Source organism: Psammomys obesus, unplaced genomic scaffold, assembly GCF_907164565.1.
Source record: "Psammomys obesus unplaced genomic scaffold, mPsaObe1.curated_primary_1811, whole genome shotgun sequence".
Taxonomy (NCBI): Eukaryota; Metazoa; Chordata; class Mammalia; order Rodentia; family Muridae; genus Psammomys; species Psammomys obesus.
In genome coordinates, this window is record NW_026587216.1 from 33,778,908 (window position 1) to 33,792,620 (window position 13,713).

General features: G+C 40.1%; 1 pseudogene; it reads right to left on the bottom strand.

Annotated features, from left to right (window-relative positions):
* Nucleotides 1-12,405: 12,405 nt before the first annotated feature.
* LOC129673420 (60S ribosomal protein L27a-like) lies at nt 12,406-12,886 on the bottom strand (annotated as a pseudogene).
* Between the last annotated feature and the right edge of the window lie 827 nt (nt 12,887-13,713).

A 13,713-nucleotide genomic window follows, 5' to 3' on the forward strand; every position in this document is an offset into this window, starting at 1 on the left:
TTGTTCCTGATTTCAGTGGGATTGATTTAAGTTTCTCTCCATTGAGTTTGATGTTGGCTATAGGCTTGCTGTATATTGCCTTTACTATGTTTAGATATGTGCCTTGTATCCCTGATCTCTCCAAGACTTTAAACATGAATGGGTGTTGGACTTTGTCAAATGCTTTTTCAGCATCTAAGGAGATGATCATGTGGTTTTTCTCCTTCAGTTTGTTTATGTGGTGGATTACATTGATGGATTTCCGTATGTTGAACCACCCTTGCATGCCTGGGATGAAGCCTACTTGGTCGTGGTGGATGATATCTTTGATGTGTTCTTGGATTCAATTTGCAAGTATTTTTTTGAGTATTTTTGTGTCAATGTTCATAAGAGAGATAGGTCTGAAGTTCTCGTTTTTGTTGGGTCTTTGTGTGGTTTAGGTATCAGGGTGACTGTTGGCGGTATTCTGTTTCATGAACCTAATCTCGTTTATTCATTTTGGCTGTGTGATTGTTGATGCTATAAGCATAGGTAAACTGTTACATACAAAGATTTTGAAAATCAAACAACAACCAAATTGAAAAAAAAAGGACTACACAAGAAGAAAAAGGAAAATAAGATGACACCACTTTAATGTTAAAGAAGTTTATTTCTTAAGACAAAGGAGAATAAAAAGGCTATCTGCATTGTAAATGGATGCATGAATGAAGGGCTTGTGTATAAGATGTATGTATGCAGAATACTCAGAGATGAAAGAGAGAGAGAGGGGTAGCCTGAGTTAAAATATAGGCATGACAACTGACTATGAACTTTACAAAAGAGGATACCCATCCATATAAACAGCAACATTCCTAGTGGCCAGAAAAGAATATGCCCACCATAAAGTCTTACTGTGTACAGAAGTCTAGGTTGAAGTGGAAAAACATAGGGTATTGGTTATCTGGTGCAGCACTTTCAACTCTCACCTGTGATGCAGACAGTCTGCATTGGTATCAGTATTTTCAAACAGACATCCATGACAGTGGAGTATGTAACCATCCTGCAACCCAGCTGTCTCCCAGCAGAAGTGAATGCTGTTCTCATGAAAAGGTATTCAAAAACATTCTGAGAGGGACAGTATTGCCCACAGATACTAGAATTCATAGATAATTTAAAATATTTAACTGTAAAAATGAACAATGTGAAAATGTAGCAAGTGATACTAAACAAGACAACATAAATAGACTTCATATATTCTGAGTAAGACAAAGCAGGCAAGAAGATAATTCACCTTATGCGTCTATTTAAGTGAGATTCCAGGCCATGTGAATCTAACAAAAAATATATAGGCGAGAGAATAGAGAGTCCATTTGGGAAGACTGAGTGTAAAGGCTGGGGGGAGGCTTGCAGGTTGGGAGTTGTATTCCTTCCCCTCACAAATCATAGGTCACAAGGGAAAACAATACATTTGTTCAATCCTTTTATACGAAATGGGCCGCTTCGGAAATGAAGACCTAAAGACCTGGGGGAAACTGTCTATATTCTTAGATTCAGTTAAGAATAGACACGAAGGCCAAATATAACTGAGCCAAAGGGTGTGCTCTAATGATGACAGATGGAGGCGAAACACACAGTGCCTGTCTGGATTCTCCTGGGCCTCTGTCTCTCTGGTATGCGATAGGACTCATCTGGAGTGAGAGTCTTGAGCCTCTGTTGCATCAAGACACAGAAACTCCTATGGCCAGCTGCCACACAGAAAGCCAGAGGTGGGGACAGAATGAGCAATAATGTTTGCATGTTTTCTACCTTGCATTGAGTGGAGTGGGGACCAAGTTTCGTGCCTTGCCTTATGGGAAATTACTGCTGGACTCTGATTGTTTTGAGGGAAAAGCATGGCTAGGAAAGCCAGGGTAGTAAGAGGTTGTAGAGAACCCTTAGTTCATTATTCAGTGTGCTGGACTATGGAACTGTATTCTAGCCACGGATACGTGCTGTGGTGAGCCTATTGAGCGTACACTGCACATCCTATCTACTTCACAGCTCAGGCCTTCATGCATGTACATGTGCATCTCTGCACACATCATTATTTACAGCAAAAGGTAAGAGAATGCAATGGTTAAATAGCACACATCGGAAGCAGACCCCTCCCCCTGCAGTGCCCATCAGATGCCGGGCCAGTCACATAGCAACCGTGTACTTCTGTTTCACTAGCTGCGAAACAAGGAAGCGAGCCCCACTCCCCCTCCCCCCCCCCCCCGCCGTGGATGCTGCTGAGAAGTAGGTGGTTAATGCGTAAAAACAGGGGAGTCAGACGCACAGTTAGAACTGGCATTCCCTCTACTCACAGATTTTAAATAAATACCCCAATACATCTCTAAAATCCCTTTGTAGACTACGAGTAAGCAAGCATTACATCCTTCATGTTCGTTTGTCCCTGCACATAAAATAGTAAGCAGTGCCATACTACTGGTGTGGTGGTAATATGCATCCGTGTGATCACAGAGGAAGGACGTGTTGGTGGAAATACTTTTCCATTTTTATGTGTTTGTTTTTCTTAGAGAAAGGAATTGTCTCGATTTTTCTTGGGCGTGTTTCTTTTATAGGTGGACGTTTTTTCCATGAAGGCTGTGTCTCTTGGAAAACTGAAGAAAGTTCTGATTAGTCATGATGGAACAGGTCCAGGTAAGATTTGGATGTTTGGCTAAAATTTTGCTTTCCAGACTTGTTTAAAAGGTGCTAGAGAAGACAGGTAGAAGACGAGGCGTATGCATAAGCCATAGGAAGCTGGGAAAGCAATACGCGAAGGCATTCCTCCTAATAAACTTTCGTTTTTGTAATTTTCAACTTGCACATATGCCATGCAAGCAGACTTCCCATGCACACCACCCAACAAGAGTTATCACAGTTAATGAGCCAACACTTCCACATTATTGTCGGCCAAACTTACCATTCAATGCTAACTTTATTAGCTTTCCTAAGTGAAGCTTAAATAGGTTAGGCTTGTCATTCGACTAACAAAAACAGACCATGAGTCATAAGGAAGGGGCCTTTTCCAGAAAGGCAAATGTGTATATATGTGTGACTGTTTTTTGACCCATGATGGTATTCCCCTGTGCGTCATTCCACTTGACCCCAAATGCAGCGGCTTAGGGGCTTCTCTCAAGCCCTTTACCCTCCTGACCTTTGTTCTGGAACAGCTGCAAGTCCGGTCAGTGTAGTTCATTAATAATTGTTTATAACCTACTTAGAGCTATTAAACTCAAATCCAGAACTGTACTCTTTGCAGCTATAATGCAGTTACACATTTTAATGATATCACAGGAAGAATAATTTATTATGCCTGTATCTCTACTCTCTCCTTAAGCTAATTTTTTTATTTTCAAAACTTGGAATTACATATCATTTAATTTGTCTTCCTAGTCTTTTATATACAGCTTAGCAGTATCAATAATTTAATGAGCAGTTATTAAAAGAACATATTTAAACAATTAAATTAAAATTGATAATGATTTTTAAAGGACTTAGAAAATGTTAAAAAAATACCAACTCAAGAAAGACACGTATATGTTTTTGACAAAAACAAGGGAGAACAGACAGAGGGCAGTGGGGAAAGAGTCAGTAGAAAGAAACTGACATATGAGTTCAGGCTCAGGTAGGGAAAATTACTAGAACAAGGTAGGAGTAAGAAATGTTACTGAGGAAGGATATGATAATATGGTGTATTTTAACTCATGGTGCCATTGTACAAGGGTAATATCCAGAGAATTGTCACAACTGGGAGTACCACTGCAGAGAGGTGGTCTATAGGGATGAGAGGAGACATGGGTGTCATTGTGGAGTGATATCACTAATGAATAACATCGCTATAGGTAGAGAAGTGTCACTATAGAAAGTCATACCCGTAGAGGAATACCATTAAGGAAGAATGTCACTGTGGAGTGATGTCTTTGTAGAGGAATGTCACTAAAGAGGGATGTCATTATGACGTGATATCGCTAAAGAGAGGCATCACTAGGGAAGGGTGTATCCTTGGAGGGGTGTCCTATAGAGGGATGTCGCCGTAGGGAGGTGTTTCTGTAGCGGGGTGGCAATGTAGAAGGGTGTCACTGTGAAGGGACTTCACTCTAAAGTGCTGTCACTTTAGATAGTGTTACTGAAGGTGGGTATTTCTATAATGGGATATCACTATAGACTGCTGTCACTTTAAAGTGCTGCCACTACAGATGGGTATCACAGTGGAGGGATGCCAGTGTATTTAAGTAGCATTGAGGAGGGATTTTCCTATAGGAAGTCACTGTGGAGGGATATCACTATAGTGGGGTTTTGCCATGGAAAGGTGTTGCTTTAGAGGATGACGTAGGAGAGGAATGTCACTTTACAGGAGGGTAACTATAGTGGGTATCACATTAAATGGGTAACACTGTAAATGTACTTAACTCTAGAAGGGTGTCACTGCTGAGAGCTAACACTTTAGAAGGGGTGACACAGTAGGAGGATGTTATTACATAATGGGCTGTCAAGGCTGGGGTCTACCACTACGTGCAGATATCACTGCAGTTGGCATTGCTATAGAGGGATACTGCTAATGGGTCATTTTTCTGTAGAGGGTATTACAACAGGGTGCATCACTGTAGAGGAATATCATTATGAAGTCTTGTCCCGGCAGTGGGAGTCACAATAGGGGAGTGTCACTATAGGCGTGTGGGTCTCCTCTTCTCCAAGGGGCTGTTGGCCACTAGCTCCCAAGTGCAGAGGATCCCAGGCAGAGTGCAAGGCTCAGAAGGCTGTGAGCAAGATGGAATGATATAGGGAACGGCCTCAGGGAGGCAGATCAACTTTGTTGCAGGGATGAGGGGAATATATAGGAAAAGCGAAGCAGCCAGGAGGGAGCCTGATAGATGTCCACATCTAATGTCATTTGCATTACTCAGCAAAGTCCTGTCTATCTAATTATTATATGGACTTGGGGAGGGGCATTCTGCAGAGAACTGTGTCAGAGGCAACTTCTATGATATAAGCCAGGCATCTAACTCAGGGACATCGTCCCAATAAAGACAGGCAGGGAGCAGGAAGCCTCGCTGGGGAAAGGGAGTCTGCCATCTTGTTCTAAGCTCAGAGAGCTATCTGGTCACAGAGGCTGTAACTTTCAGCACCTGGGCCCTACAACACAGTGGTCCCTATTGAGGGATGCCACTGTAGAGTCATTAATTACAAAGAGATGCTCATACAGAAGATGTCACTACAGAGAGTATTATTGTAGTGGTATCATTATAGAGGAATGTCGCCATAGAGTGGTGTACCAGCAAAGGGTATCATGGTAGATCCTCAAATCACTTTTTACTATATATATTTTTTGAAGGCTGGGCATGAATTGGAACAAAGCAGGTGGTAGAAATCACAAGCTTTTTGCACTATAGGCTTTTATTCTGCCTTTAATTAAAATATTCTATGTGTATGAGTGTTTTACTTGTATGTATATATACCCAACATGTGTTCCTGGTGCCAGGCAAGGCAGAAGAGGCCACAAAAGCTCTTGGAACTGGAGTTAAAATAAATACTTGGGGCTGCTGAAAACCGAACCTGAGTCTTCTGCAAGAGCAACAATTCTCTTAGCCACCGAGCCACCTCTTAAGTTCCTGCTTTAAAAATAGTATTTAATTAATTCTATGAGAGATTAATACTGAATATTTCAGTCATATTCACCCTCCTCCTCCACCACCTACCAGATACACTGACATTTCCCTACCAACTCAGCTTTGAGTTTTCTCCTTTAAAAAAAAATTCAGTGCAGTGTGTATTGCTCAGTTATTTTTGAGTGTAGGGCCTATTCCAGAGTGTAATCAATTTTCCAAAGGTCAAATCATTAAGGAATCCTGGCTCTCTTTCACTCAGTGTCTATCAAATTCTGATGCTTCCTCAGCTAAGGCTGGGACTTCAAGCCCATCTGCACCTCTCCATGATGGCAATTTGTGTTGCTTGAGCTTGTATTGGTCCTGGGAATACTGTCACAATTTGTGAATGACCCTGATGTGTACAGCAAACAGTTTCCTTGATGCCACAAGGATCACCTCTGGTTTTTGCAGTCTTCCCCCCCCTCCCCGCCTTCAGCAAAGAAGGCCAAGTCATTTGGAGAATGGTGTGATATCATATGTCTAATTTAGGGCTGATAACTCTCAGCCCTTATTCACTGCATGTTGATCATTAATGTTATCAAGGTTAACTGCCATTTACTTCAAGAGGATGCTTTTCTAGAGAGCTGAAAGATGCATTCATCCATGGGTAGAGAAATAAGTCATTAGAGTCATTTTAATACTATGTCCACTTAGGAGAAAAATAGAGTAGGTTCTCCTCTAGTGCCTATGACTATCTCGTCACAAATTCTTGGCTTCATTGACCGTGTCAGGTAGCTTGCTTTAGCTCTAGTCAGGAAATGTTTGGTTACTCCTACAATAATCATGCCACTATTATATTAGTAGTGCCAGGGAAGTGCCAGTCAGACAACTGATAGCTCAAGTATGTGGTGTTTTCAGCAATGGGACCTTAAAGATCTTCTTTCTTGTATGCTGTGTTCATTCTTGTATGTGTGATGACACTCTCCTCTTTTAGCATTAAAGAGTAATACATTATTTTTTTATTTTCATCTTTTATCCCACAAGAAATTGCCATGCAAGTACCACACTGTACAAGTGCTTGAAATCTAGAACATGCTGACTTCTCCCTTTTTTATGATTCTGTGACTTTATACATAGCCCTGTGTCTCAAATGCAAATTGCTTGAGTATGGAAAGGTACATGTATAGGCACTGTTAAAAATGATGCTGGATTGGGGCTGGTGAGGTGGATCAGAGGTTAAGAGCACTGGCTATCCTTCCAAAGGTCCTGAGTTCAATTCCCGCATGGTGGCTCACGACCATCTATAATGAGATCTGGTGTCCTCTTCTGCCCTGCAGGCACACATGCAGGCAGAACACTGTATAAATAATAAATTAATCTTAAAAAAGATTTAATTACCATTAAAAATGATGCTGGATCTTGCTTTGGTGTGAAAGGAAGGTGATTTTGAAAATGCCTTAGCTCATTCCTACAAGGTTGAAGTGAAGGCAGCGCACTGAGGACAGCCGGGCAGAAACTACTGTGGGTAAAGAAACACAGCTGGAATGTTCAGTGGTCTTGAATCTAGATAGGAACATGTTCTAGCCACAGTTGGTTCTTCAAAATAAAGAAAATGGCAGCAAGGAAAATGAAGGGAGCATTACAATTCTGAAGTTTTGCTAAACTAAATACTCATACAGGGAGGGTTGTCTGTGGAGAAAGTAGCTGGCTTTAACAAACAAAACAAAACTGATTTGCCTTTTAAGGAAGGATTTGTTAACAGAAACTGGTTGCAGATATGGGAAGATTACAGTGAAATTCACTTTAGGATTTCTCTCTTTCTCTTTATTCTTTTATTTATATTTGAGATAGAATTTATTTATTTATTTTAATGCAGCCCAGGATGGCCTTGGCCTCCTGAGTAGCTGAGATTAAAGCAATGTGCCACCACACCTGAGTTCATTTCCATGTTAAAAAAGAGAAGTGGTGCCCAACAGTATAAATGGGTGCAGTACAGTTTGTCTGTAGGTAGCTAACCTCACAAGATAGATAGGAAACATCAGGTTGCAAGAAAAGTTTAAGGTTCAGAAGATCAAGAAGCTCTTTAAGTTACAAAACCAAATAAAACAGACACCTGGGCCCAGTCTTAGATATTTTTCTCCAGCAAGTACTTAGTAACCACGCATGAATGGTCTCTTCTGTTTGCTGGCTTGGACACAAATAGGGAAGCTGATTCACATGAACTGGTTTCACAATGCAAGAGTTATTCACCAAGGGATGCTCTAGGCTGGGTGCTTTGGCAGAGGCTGGGCTTGCAAAATGGAACAAGATACAGGCATTCATGGTTCTCAAACACAAGGAGAGTCTAGTGACAACAGATAGGCATGAAAATGTTTATTAAACTAATAAAATATGATACATGTTCTGCCTATGATCTGAAGAATGCTAGTATGCCACATGGTCAAGAGAAGCCACACAGTCTACAAAAAGGAAGCTCTCCAAAGGCAAAGATGTGGTTGGTAGGTTGGAGTAGGTTCTAGACTTTGACTGAATGCTTGGGAATGTGGTTGAGTTTCTCAGGCTGATGGAATCTGATGACTTGAAACTCAGGAAAAGTTGCTTTTATACCGAAGTAAGGTTTTGCATTGTCAACCATAGTGACGTTTACTCCCTGGCAGTTCTTTATTATGAGATTGCTCAGGCTTACTCAACTAGCACAGGGACCTGATGCTTTTCATCATGTTGTCCCATTACCAAAATTTTGTGCGACCTCTATATGGTCAGAGCTGGTCACATCCTTCAGATAAAGAAGACAAACTCATGGAAGTGGTGTCCTTTTAATTTAATTTTTTTGTATGTTTGTTTTTTCAGACAGGTTTCTCTGTGTAACCTTAGCTCTCCTGGAACTCTTTCTGTAAACCAGTCTGGCCTTACACTCAGAGAGATTCACCTGCCTCTGCCTCCCAAGTGCTGGGATTAAGGGCATTTGCCTCTACCACCCAGCAAGGTTTCCTTTAAATAGAAAAAAAAAAACTGTTTAGTGTACACACAGCTTCTGGTCACAGTTCATTACTGAGAATTTACTTGTATGGTCATGCACATCTTCAGGAAACCAAGGGATGCCAAAGGGGAAAGAGAACCCAGTACAATAGTCAGCCACACCATCTTTTCAGCATGGAATGTTTGTTACTAAGAATTTTGAGGGTCCCATCTAGATCACGTTGATAATGGAGAAATAACGGTCTCCTCTTGGGGTCTGTAGTCTCATTAACAAAACAAAAATTAAGAATAGACTGAAATGGAGGCTCAAGCACAATTATGTCAGAGTTTAAAAGAAAACATCAGATCAGTCAAGATGAAAGTGTTGGTAAGCTTCTAGTGGTGTGGCAGACAAAGAAAAGGAAGAGACCATATTGTTTGAGCTAAGATGGTATGATGGTCAGCCACATGGCAGTAGGCAATGAGGAGGGGAAGTTTAAAGAAAAAAAAAAAGCCCAAAATATCCACAGTGCTAGGTCAAGTATGGAAAAAAGTAAAGGAAATGTTATCTTTTTCTGAGTAATTCAGAAAATTGGGCAGACTTACAAAGCTGTATGACCATAGAACCACGAAGCAGGAATTCTGGGAAAGAAAAGAACATCATCTTATTAAAGAAATAATTATTCCTTTATACCTCTTTAACATGGCTCAAGGTGAACCTAATTTCTTATGAGTAGCTCCTACCAGCTTCTTAACACACTCAGTTTGAATGTTAGGTCTCCACTCAGGTCACAGATTTCGGTCTCTTGACCAGAACTTTTTCCTTAATGGGCCTTTAAAGCTGCTGTGTCATCTTCATGATGAAAGTACTTGACTTTAATATTTTAATACAGTTGAGTTTAACAATGTGCTATTTAAAAACTGACCAGCACACCTTCTGTTTTATTTAAGAAAATCTTCTGCATCCCCAAGGCATTCCAGTGGGGGTGAGGAGGGAGAGGGAAGGGAAGGGAGGAAGAGGAAGAGAAAGAAGAGCGAAAGATAGCGGAAGTGGGGGGGGTAGACAAGAAAGAAAGAGAAGAATTGGAAAAAAGAGCAAATAGTTGGAGAGGAAAATGCAAAGAAAGAGTGAATATGAAAGAAGAGAGAGAAAGATAAGAAGGAAAGACAGGGAGGGAGTCACATATATGTACATTTATATGTACACGTACATATTGTTTCATCTTTTTGTAGGACATGACAATAAAATGAACTTTCATTTTTTTTCCATATGGGTAACAAACGGTACTATACCACCATAGCTATGTCATAAATATGTCACTTTTACCTGAGGGCTCCACAAAGCCACCTTTATTGTAAACCAATACTTTTTCCGTTTTGTGGTTTCTGCATGCATGGGATTTAGTTATAATGTTTTGTTGGTTTCCTTAACTGATCAGTCACTCAACTGCATGATTCAAATGTCAATGTACTTCGTTCATTATAAATGCACAAATGAATATATGTAAGGTACAAGCTCAGCAGCCAATTTCTTGGTCCACAAATTATTACTTGAAAAATGGGTGCAGACCCTATCAGTAACTAAGGATATCTCTTCTTTCAAAATCTGTCTGCTAGTAAATGGCCAGTGTGCATCTGTTTCACCAATGTGCGTCTTATTCACCAGTGATGAACCCTTTGGGGCAGTTTACAACACTGCAGAGTTGAAGATGAATATGCATCAAAGGGGAAATTAATAATACTGATGTGAAATTCAAGTGTAATGTAAATGAACCTTGACACTGTCATTAGGTAGCCAGGGGAGCTGAATTGCACAGATGAGAAAAAGTGTTCCTGACAACAGCATAGAAGTGTTGGTAAGGGCACTAAAGGAATGTCCCCAAATTTTTACTTTGGAAAGACCAAGAATGAGCTATCAGAACTTGTAAACTCAGATAGGGGTTTGGAGATTTGGTAAGACATAAACACAGGTTACTTTGCACTATAAACAGCAAGGGAAAGATGGCAGACACCGCTCAAATTACTCTTTAGGTGTTCTGTAGCATACAAATACCACTTTACTTTTTTAATATTTACTGTTTCAAATTGTTATATACCAAGTGGTACCTCTACTGTCTATTTAATTTTCATATGTATCCTTATGTCGAAGTCAGAGGGTTTTGATGACCAGAATGTTGAAAGGTCATCTTTCCCTCCTGATTCTGACTGGTGCATGGCATGATTCCCACGTCGAGTCTTTTGTGGTTGCAGAGTGTTGTGCAGAGCAGGAACCTCCAGCATCACGTTTCTAGACCAGTAGGTCAATGTCACCTCATGTATACACTGTCCCTCATTGCCTTAGTTACTGTGGACTCAGAATACCTTGTGGTAACTAGCGAGGTGAGTTCTTACCATGCCCAAATTGACAGATGCTCTGATAGTGCTTTTGGACCTTTGTTCATCTTTGTAAACATTACTACCTGGTTGTCAAAGTCCTAGCAAAATACTATGGTGGGTTTTACTTAATGACATTGACATTTTAGATTGGTTTAAGAAATTAATATCTCTCTCCTATCTTCCTTGCGAGAAGCACCCCTCTCACTCTTTGATAGCATTTCTTAGAGTTAGAGGAAGTTTGTGTATGTTACATGGCATCTAATTTTATATTTATTTCTGAATTATTAGGTTTTTATAGTAATTTGACTTTGTAACTTCAATAATCATTTTTTTTTCACCATACTTTTTCTGGTCAATGGAAGTACTCTGAATTTTTAGTGCTTTCTTTTTATATAGTTAGCTATTTCTTATCTCTCTACTCTCACCACCGCCTGTAATTCCTTGAGTATTCCATTTAGTAAGTCCCACCTGTGAGCAGTAGGAGATCCCTTTCTGTCTCCCAGCAGAACACTTTTCTTTTATCCTTTTCTTTTTACCTTCCCTCTTTCCTTGGATCTTCCACTGCTCCACTTTTTTCCTATCCTAAATTGCATTGTCAGTATGATAATCAGTCATAGTTTGAAAGTTTTTATATTAGGAATGGTGACAAAGTTCTTGTTATTTAAACACAAATCTCTAAATGTAGCTGAAGTAAACTTGAGACTTTGTCTTTTTCGTTGTTGTTCTTGGCATACCTGCATTGACAAAATTTGGGAGAACTCTGCAGAGAACTCTGCATATCTACTAGAACAGCCTTGTGCTGTCTTTACTACCCTTTACCTCTCATTGGAAGGTCATTCCTTCACCTCTCAATGGTACAATTTAGATGCGCAAGTTATTGTACCCAAATTACCTGACGAGAATACTTTTTCTAAAGAACATTTCCAGAGTCCATGAATGGAGTCACAAAGCTAGCTGTTGACACATTAAAGTCATCTTTGTCCATTTACACAGGTAATGGATGGTTTCTTGAGAATGTTACTGTTATGTATGAAGAGGAAGAGAGCTGTCAAGAGCTGCTGTTTCCATGTCACAGGTGCGCCACCATACTGCAAAGTTACATTCGACTTTTTCCAGTTTACTGCAGACCTGTCACCCAGCATGCCTTCCCCAGTTATTGGACCACACAATTCTGTCTCTCAGTTAGAGCCAAAGGCCTTCTCTCCTCAGAAGCTTCTCCTTAGCAGCAATAGTGATCCTGTCTTTGTCAGCATTTGTTCTTTCTGGAGTAAGTATGCTGAGCTAGAGAGAAAACAGGATTAGGTCTTAGAGCCTGGTTCCTGTTTCTTCTCAAATATCTACTTAGTTTTCTGCTGGCTCTACAAACTTGCTTCCTACATTCAATGTCTCTACGGTTCAATATCCACACAAGTAATATGAAAGTAATACCTATTCTCTTTAGCGCATTTGGGTATCTTGATTGAAATTTCTTTGTCTGTACACTGAATTCGAACATGTTTTATCAGTATGGTATAGATGATGTAGAATAATCAAGTAGATGTGGAATAATCTTCTCTTCAGCTCTTCTGCTGAAGAATTTGGCCTTCACGATGACAGGCTGCTTAGGGAGCTTGCCCTTGCCCAGAACTTTGTAGTAGCCTGATCGCACAACATCAATGATGGGAGCAGCCCCAGTCTTGTTTTTTTTTTTTTTTGTTTTTGTTTTTTGTTTTTTTTTTTTTGCACCATTGACCTGTGTCTGCTCACTGACCAGTGTCCACAATTTATCCAGGTTGACAGTTGGGCAGAAGCTCTGATTCCTCTGTAAGTAGTAATGCCTCATACCAACTTTCCCAAAGTAACCTGGATGATCCTTCAGTGATTTATGTCTCCAGCATTCCCGAGGCCTCCTGGGTGTTTGTGGTGCTTACCGATGCGGCCATGACCGTGGCTTACGTGGCCCCGGAGTTTCCGCGCCTTCCTCAGTCTGGATGGCATGGCGGCAGCAGTGATTAAGTAGTTCTTATGTACTCTACAGAGTTGTTATAAATTGAAAGTCAAGTACCTTAAAATATATGATATAAAATAGAAATTATAAAACTAATTTTAAGCACTATTAAGTAGCTTATAAAGAATATGTTTATCCATTCATTTAGTGTTTGCCCATAGCAGTTGCACACTTACCACTTCAAGACGTGGAACAGACAATGGAGGTCCATCAATAAGGTAGTCCATCCTGTCTGTCTCAGCAGGGACCAATGCTAACAGATCTTAATGATGCGACTCTGATGGAAACTTATATGTAGTAAGAACCCAGCTGTCAAGGTGTTACATCTGTATAATTGCATGTTTCTTGAATGTTTGTATTGTGTAATAATGACTTATTTATGTAAAAACATTGAAAAGTGTCTGTATTGAGACCAGGATATAAAAAGATGAAAAACACAGAGTTCCTATATTCAGTGAGCTCTGACAGACAAGGGAGGGAGATCTTACATCTAGTCAAAGCTAGAGAGCTAGGTGTGCTGAGTGTTTAGCAGGTGGCTTGGCTGCCCTATCCCTAAAGTAATTTATGTTCTTTTAGACCTACAGAAAAACATACTGACTGACTGGTTTTCACTTCATTATTTTTATTTCAAGTAATATCCTTTCCTTTGAAACTTAATAATGAGTTACATTCTCTCCAAACAAAATTTCTAACGCATCTCTGTTCTTCTATTTGTTATTTCTCTCAACATACATACATTGGAAATGCATATACATCATACATAGTAGTATCACCAGTTATAAAATTTAAGATCCAGGAACAGTTTTGTTAATTAACAAGGAG